The following is a 7,947-nucleotide window of genomic DNA, read 5'->3' as shown; positions in this document are numbered from 1 at the left end:
GGAGCCATGATTCATGTCAGTCCACTTGGTGCAACAGCTCTCCAAGGTGTGATCACTCCTTTTTAGATGCAGACTAACGAGCAGATCTAATTTGATGCAGGTGTTAGTTTTGGGAATGAAAATTTACAGGGTGATTCCATAATCCTATGCTTAGTTTAAAAAAAGTAACCATTACTGACTACCACATTTTTTGTTCTTGATTTCTGTTAGTGTTTCTTAAAGCCAGAAAGTTGCCATTTGAAATGACTAGTTTTGTGCCATGTCTGTGATATGCTTTTTTTTTCTACAAAATTAAACAACTGAATGAACATGCTCCAAGGCCGGTGATTCCATAATTTTTGCCAGGGGTTGTATATTTGAGTCCCCAACCCTGCTTGTTATACAGCCACAACACATGCAGATATATGTTCAAGTCTCCACGGCTGTTAAGCTATCACTGCGTGTGCTGCAGCTGTATAACATGCATGCAGGAGTTGGGACTCAAAACACATCATTCGAGCACACTGAAGATACTCAGCTAGCACCCAGCATGCTCGGACAACACCTTATCTCAGCACGTTCCCTCATCATTATTCATACACATCTAGAGGTTATTCTAGAAGGGATATTTTGGTTTTATGCAACAAATCTGAGTTTTCATACCCTCAGGATATGTGCCCATGAAGGGTTTTTTTTTTATCCAGTTAAAAACGCCCAGTTTTCAGTGCAATCCGCTTGAGGAAACGCTTTTTGATTGGAGATTTTTTTTAAAGCATTTTTTGCTTCATGAAGCCACTTTGGAATATCTTAGAAATCTTTTGCTTGGATTGTGCTTAGTTTGGAGCGATTTCCATCAAGGGCCACTTCATAAAAAGCAGAATAGTTTCTTCACCCCCCCCCAGTCATTTTTCCAAAACCTGAAGCGGGAAAACAAAATGCTCAGAAGGCTAATGATATGAAGAGCAGAGTGGTTTTATTACACAAGTTAATAGAGGCTTTCAACATTTTTTTTCGCACCAATTTATTTCTGATGTGTTTTTACAGTTGATCCACTGCAATAAAAAAATACATCTAAAAACAAAACTTCTGACAGTACAGCCACCAGAGTTATCTGCTAATGGGCCGTGATCCTGAGACCCTCACATCACCATAAACCGATATTATCCTCTGGATAGAAGCAGTGATGGTTCCTCCTGTATGACAGCAAACAGAGATCTTGAAAGCCATCTGAACTTGGTACTAAAAATATATTAAGAATTTTTTTTTTACCAGCATAAAGATTGCAAACAACATAAATTCCCTGCTATTTACTGCTGAAACCTCAACTTACAGATGTTTTTTGGTTGAAATTTGCTGTATTGAGAAGTCATTGTGTGAACCATCAGCAAAACTAATCCGCATACAGGTACTGTACTACTGATAACAAGTGTGTTCAGTGTCAGACAGAAATTTACAAAGTGCAGCCTTCAAAGTCCTAATTACACTGATAAGAAGTCCTAACTTCATGCCAACAGTCAGGGTAGAGCAGATCTCCTGCTCTTTGTAGGCTCTAGGTAAAACAATTACTTGTAGAGAAAGTGAATGTAGGGAAAAGGTTACAAAACCCATTAGCCTTTGGTAAATTGGTCCTAAGGGTTTATTTCAATCAGACAAGTGTTCCGAAACAGGCGGCAATCACACAGCAAACTTTTGTTTTCTGGGAGAAATGATTTTTAAGATTAGCTAACCTTCAGTTAGTCGCGCACGTCGCTGTGACATGTGTAGTCAAAGCCGCCTCTCGCAATGCACTGAATGATCCAGAAAGCTACCGACATGGACGGTTACCTACCTTTCATATGTTAGAGGGAAGACAAGATCGGGCATATCTCGCACTGGTTCCAGAATTACCGGGACTGTCACCAATGTTGCAGAGGGGAAGACTTTCAGACAAGGACCGTCCCTTCCATGTGGCTGCTGTAGGTGGAGCCGGGCTAAAAAGCGCTGTGCGCAGGAAAAGAGTCAGAGTCCAGGCGGGAGAGATAGGTGGACAGTCGGGCACGGTGTCAGATGTAAGGGTAGAGCATCCATTGGCCGCAGGTCGACTTGACAGACCCCTGGTATACCGGTCTACCTCTGTGTCTGGAGGTGACTCACATCCTCATCCAGAGACTGTAACGTGCGCGTGGCGCAGTGAGAAATGGGTGACTAGGCCAGAGGAACCTTCATACACTACGGCGCAAGGTCTCGTTCCGGCAGTCCCAAGTACTGGACTGAGCGCAGCTTGTGGTGTACGTGAGCTTGGGAATCTTTTGCAGCCTTCAAGGATCCTTCAGCCTGCCCATGGACTGGAACCCGGTCTTCTACAGACATTGCTGAGATGACACGTGCCTCTGCTGTCGGTGCCACTGTTGGAGTACCAAGACGCTACAATCAAGAAGACTACAGACTGATAAGTTTGACCTTCACCCCTCTATCAAACTCTTGTTTGTTCCCGTCCTTCCCCTTCCAAACTCCCTGTCCCTTCCTCCATCCAAATGTACCTATTTTCCTCATCCTCCCTGCGTGGAGTATCCCTGTTGTTAATAAAACCCTGTTAACTCTTGACCTGTGTCCTGCCCATGACGACATCTCACGTTCCTGTGATTTCTTCACATACATGCAGAATTATGATGAAAACAAACTGGCTTGGGGTCCTATGGACCCCCTGTGACTAATTAAAGGTTTCTCGTAAGCTGATGATCCTGTGTAACCAGAACACCTACTGCCGAGAACAATAATATTCTGATATTGTTCACAAAACAAATGTATTAGGGCATGTGCACACATTGAATATTTACAGCTGATTATTCTGTACCAGTACCCATAGTATTGGCTGGGATACACTGTCTTTTTTATGCATCTTCATTTGAATGGGTGAAAAACGCTGAAAGAACGGACACTGCAGATTCCAAAAATGCTTTAATGGTTCATATCCAGAAGGAAAATATTGGCAGAATGTATATGAGATTTCAGAAATCTCATTCACTTTGCAGGTTCTGTAAAGTGCAGTGTTCTGTGTTTTGTTATTTTTTCCCCTTGAAGTTTTTTTGCAGTTTCTTGTTTTGAAAATGCCTACTTTGGAGTGGACTCCATCACAAGATGTTCAAATAGGAGTAACCCTTTTAATACACATTTGGCTATTTCTTCATTCACCCCCCACATCCGATCACTGGCTCGCTCTTGTTATCTGCACCTCAAAAACACCTCCAGAATTCAACCTTTTCTTTCTTTCGACTCTGCAAAAACTTCTACTGTTTCTCTTATTCATTCTCGTCTGGACTATTGTAACTCTCTACTAATCGGTCTCCCTTTTACCAAACTCTCCCCCCTCCAATCTGACTTGAATGCTGCAGCCAGGATCATATTCCTCACCAAACATGACACCGATACCTCTACCTTATGTCAGTCATTGCGCTGGTTACCCATCCACTCCAGAATTCAGTAGAAACTTGTTACCCTCACCCACAAAACACTCAGTGGCTCAGCACCACCCGACATCTCCTCCCTTGCCTCAGTCTACCACCCTGCCCATGCCCTCCATTCTGCCAATGACCTGAGGTTAACATCATCAATAATCAGAACCTCCCACTCCCGTCTGCAAGACTTTTCACATGCTGCGCCAATTCTTTGGAATGCACTACCTAGGTTATTACGATTAATCCTCAATCCCCTCAGTTTTAAGCGTGCCTTACAAATGCATTTGTTCAGACTAGCCTACTACCTCAACGCATTAACCTAACTATCCCTGTGTTGCCCATTCAAAATTTTTACCATAACCTGGTTCCTCGTGTCATGTTTTCACATGCTTTATACATCTAATAGCCCTCTGTGTCTGTACTGTTACATACTTAGGCTGATAACCGGTTCATGCAGCATTACATGAACACCCGATTCTTACACTTTGGCTGGTCCGAACAATGAAAGCAATTGTTACCACCCACCTTTTGTGTCTCCCCTTTTCCTCATAGATTGTAAGCTTGCGAGCAGGGCCCTCATTCCTCTTGGTATTTGTTATGATCTATGTGATTATTGTTATGCTGTAATGTCTGTTGTCTGTACAAGTCCCCTCTGAAATGTAAAGTGCTGCGGAATATGTCGGCGCTATAGAAATAAAATTATTTATTATTTCTGATCTGGAATCTCTTTCAGCAAAGATTTAATTTGTGTTTATGGACAGCCTAGGATTTTTCCAGTGACACAATGAGTTAAATCTTGGACTTGTCCAGTGCCTCATTTGTAGCCAGAGTCTGGTGACATCGTGGGAATGTGCCAGCCCAACTAGAATGAGTTGTGTGACAATGGGGCATTGTTGGACAACTGTCACTGCTGCATTGTGGAGCCTTCTGGGGGCAAAAGTCTGGTACAGAAACCGCATTAAACTGCAAGTTGACTCGCTAGAGTCACAAAACCGTATAGTCTTTCATCCATTAACATCAGTTTGATTATGCTAGTAACACTCATCAGAGTTTGCTCAGATTATGATCATATTGAGATCCAATTTTCTGGAATGAGAAGGAAAAAAAAATTCTCCATATTCTCCATTCTGTCAGGCTGTGAGAATTGGATCAAAAAATTAGCAGATACAAATTGTGCATGCTGCACTTTTTTTTCCCCTTGGACAGACTGTCTAAGAAAAAAAATCAGACGTGTGTAAGGCCCCATAGAATAAAACTGATCCGAGAGGAGGGCATTTGGATTTGCTGGAGCAAAATTCGCTGGATTTTTTTTAGGTTGTGAGGAGCCATAGCACTTCCCAGAGCCTGGTGCTACCAGTATCATGGAAGCCCCCTTCCATTGACAGATGATGGACCTGAGTGGGGACTTACTATTTTTGTGGATTGAGTTGAAGCTTTTATTGGGAACATTTTACATAACGTTTGGGATCACATTTATCAGGTGCTCTACGCCGAGCACTAACTTAGGGGTGTCCATCTAAATCTCTGCATGATGTGATTCAGATGAAACCCCTGAGAGATTCATTCACTACAATGAGGTATCAGAGTTACTCTGGACTCTGTCTGGTCTTTCTTCAGCTTTTTCCTTATTTTCAGAAGTGCACAAAACTGTGGCGGACCCTGCATTTATGCTCTCCTAAAAAGACGGACACTGCTGGATCATAGGCCAGACTGTGTCCACAGTGCCTCCATCTGCCTCATTATAGGGAATCTTCCAAGAAGGGTTCCGTCTGAATCACGTATTTCAGAGATTTACACGGAAACCACGGTGTAAGCGCTCAGCGCAGAGAGCAGGATATATGTACGCCAAGCCTTACTGTGATCTTTGGGAGGCAGAATGAAAAAATCAACAGTATGTGAAGAATTGGATTTATTTATTTTTTATGCCGCTCCTTGTGCAGTATAAGTGATTAGATGACTTTATTGTTCAGGTCGGTGCGACTACGGCGATACTAGATTTATATCGGGTTTTTATGTTTGGCTGCTGTCACAGAGTAAAAGATGCTTTTATTGTAAATACTAATTTTTGCATCGCCATATTTTGAGAGCTACAATTTTTCCATATTTTGACCAACAGAGTCATGTGAGGGCTTGTTTTTTGCGGGACGAGCTGACGTTTTTATTGGTACCATTTTTGGTCCCAACATTTTTTGATCGCTTTCTGTTTTGGTTTTTGAGAGACAGAATGAACAAAAGACATCAATTCAGAAATTTTTTTTTTTTTTTTTTCATACCATTCCTCGTGTGGTAAAATTGGTAAGACAGCTTTATTCTTTGGGTCAGTACGATTACAGCAATATCACATTTATATAGTTTTTTATGTTTTGGCGCTTTTATACAGTAAAATCTATTTTATAGAAAAAAATCATTATTTTTACATCTCTTTATTCTGAGACATAACTTTTTTATTTTTCCACTGATGGAGCTGTATGATGGCTTGTTTTGTGTGGGACAAGATAAGGTTTTCAGAGATACCATTTGTATTTACATTCATAATTTTGATTGCGTTTTATTCCACTTTTTATTCGGCGATATGATGAAAACTCATGGCTCCCCTCCGTTTTTGTTTACGCTTTTCACTGAAGGGGTTACCTAGTGGAGAGTTTTATAAGGTGAGTTCTTACGGACGCGGCGATACCAAATATGTGTACTTTTTTATATATATAAAAATAGAAATTTATTAGTACAATACGTGTATATTTTTATTTTCTGATTTAAAAAAAAATGTGTAGTTTTTTTTTAACTTTTTTTATTTGTCCCACTTTTAGCAGCCTAATCACAGTTATAATCCATTACAATGCACAAGCACTCCAATGGCTTATAACCTCAGTGCTGGGCTAACACAAGCCCCTCAGACCACGCTCTGCGCATGGTCTAAGCAGCTTGCTGTAACTTGGTGACCCTGATATCGGGTCACCATGGCAAAGATTGGGACCTGGCGATGATGTGGTGGGGTCTCTGATCCAAAGACAGATGGTCTATCTTTCCTCTGCCTGCTCGCTAAATGCTGCGATCATAAAGTGCTGAGAACAATGTGGGCACCTCTGCTAGGCACTGAGAGATGGGTGTCAGCTGTCTGAATCAGCTGACAACCGGTGGCGATCACGAGCACACAAAATCACATGGAAGTACCGTCTGACCATGATGTACTGAGTACGTCCAAGGTTGGAAAGGGGTTAAATGGAGCTGTCAATCTCTGATAGTGGCATTTAAGTGACACAAACCAGACTGGTGCTCTAAGTCGGTGATGATGTGTGCCATAGCAGCTGGGGGCCTGCTGAAGGACCCCCATGGCTGCCATCTTTGTGCTTCTGTGAAGCCCTGCCTGTTGAAACCATCAGCCCATCTATATATTGCGGTAATCTACTATAGCATTATATAGAACAAGTTGAAATACCCTAGCAGGAATGTCAAGCTCTGATTTGGTGGGCGGGCCACTCTGGTTCTGATTTGGTGGGCGGGGCCCCTCTGGGTCCGATTTGGTGGGCGGGGCCACTCTGGGTCCGATTTGGTGGGCGGGGCTACTCTGGGTCCGATTTGGTGAGTGGGGCCACTCTGGGTCCGATTTGGAGGCCAGGGTGGCTCAGCCTCCGATTTGTAGGCCATGGTCGATCGTACTCCGATTTGGAGCCTGGGGTCACTCAGTTTCGATTTGGCGTGCCGGCCCTTTAAGACTCATTTCGGTGTGCCGGCCCTTTAAGAATCACTTAGGCGCATCAGCCGTTTAAGAGCCAGTTTTGCCCACTGGGCTTCTAAATCCACTTTGGCGCACATTCTCTCTCAGGGGCATGCGTCATGTGATGAAGCTAGATTTGCATTTGTGCTGTGGGTTTCGCCTTAAGAGCTGATATTATCTGCCAGAAACTCTGTCCTGGGGGGTCATGTGAAGGTCGTAGGTGTTGGCATAGTAACTGGGTGTGCCTGAGCATATCAATGAGCTTAACTGCCATTTGAATCGCCTCAGGGCATGTTTTGTCTATGGCAACATTTTCCCATTGAAATGCATTGAGGAAAATGTTTTTTCAAACGCAAATTGCACAAAAACTACAAATCCGATCTACACGAAAATTACTTAGCACACCAGTCGTGGACGCTGGCTTCGAAACGACACCTTAACGGAGTCTGTGCGTGTAGCGGTTCGGGCCGCATTAATTGCGTAAAATCAGCTGAATAATAAGAAGCAGAAAAAGAAGAACTAGATGTGTATTTCCTGAAGGAAGTACAGATAGTGCTTTGAAATGGTGCCCGGGCTGCCCCTTTAAGAGAGACTTGCCTGCTGCCCCTGCAAGACTTTCAACTCAGGATCCGTTTTAACTGTGGGTGCCTCTCAGGGGCCACTTTGGCCTCAGGGTCTGATTTGGTGGGTGGGGCCCCTAAGGATCCGATTCGGTGGCCTGGTCTCCTCAGGGCTTGAATTGGTGGCCAGGATCCCTCAGGGTCTGATTTTGTGGGTGTGGCCCCTGAGGGTCAGATTTTGTGGGTGTGGCCCTTCAGG

This window comes from Dendrobates tinctorius, unplaced genomic scaffold (assembly GCF_039654945.1).
Source record: "Dendrobates tinctorius isolate UK_male_01 unplaced genomic scaffold, ASM3965494v1 ptg000145l, whole genome shotgun sequence".
In the NCBI taxonomy this organism is placed as follows: Eukaryota; Metazoa; Chordata; class Amphibia; order Anura; family Dendrobatidae; genus Dendrobates; species Dendrobates tinctorius.
The sequence above is the reverse complement of the archived record's forward strand: the minus strand, read 5'-3'. Positions refer to the sequence as shown.